The sequence below is a fragment of the Urocitellus parryii genome, chromosome 3 (genome assembly GCF_045843805.1).
Source record: "Urocitellus parryii isolate mUroPar1 chromosome 3, mUroPar1.hap1, whole genome shotgun sequence".
In the NCBI taxonomy this organism is placed as follows: Eukaryota; Metazoa; Chordata; class Mammalia; order Rodentia; family Sciuridae; genus Urocitellus; species Urocitellus parryii.
Window position 1 is genome coordinate 38,631,822 of NC_135533.1, and position 641 is coordinate 38,632,462.

Consider the following 641-nt stretch of genomic DNA (forward strand, 5'->3'; position numbering starts at 1 on the left):
AGCCCGTCCCCCTCTCGGGTCCCTCCCCGCCCCAACCCGGGCGCGGTGGCGGACCTAAGATTGCCCAGCACTGCTTCACCAGTGCCAACTGTCCTAGCCAGGGCGTCGGCCTAGCTCCGGGGACCTGGAAACAGCTGAAGAGCGCAGGGAGTGAGACCACCAAGTATCACACACATCAAGCATCTAGGCCACCGCCCCAGGCTGGACCGAAACTGGAGCAGCTCGGGCGGGATCGCCGCGTGTGGACTGTAAATACTGCAGGAGGCGTTGCTGTTCTTTAATATATATGGCATAATATGGCTTTGTGTCTACTGACACTGAAACCCAGGGTCAGACCCGCTTTCAAGTCCTTTTCTCCTGGCCCCAGCCTGCATTTCTAGTAAAGTCTACCATTAATCCACCACCTTGGCATCTTTCCTCTTCCTAGGCTCTTAGCTCTCCCTGACCTTAGAGTTCTTTAAACTCCAGGGTTGCTTCCCATTTGTACTCTGAACGTACTTAATAAACGTATGGAGGTATTATTTCTAGGCAACATTCCACAACAGCTGTGAAGCCAAATAGTCTAGGAGTTTAAATCCTAGTTGCGATTTCAATCTCTCTCCATCCATAAAATGGAAATAAATCCTTCTTTGCGAGGTTGA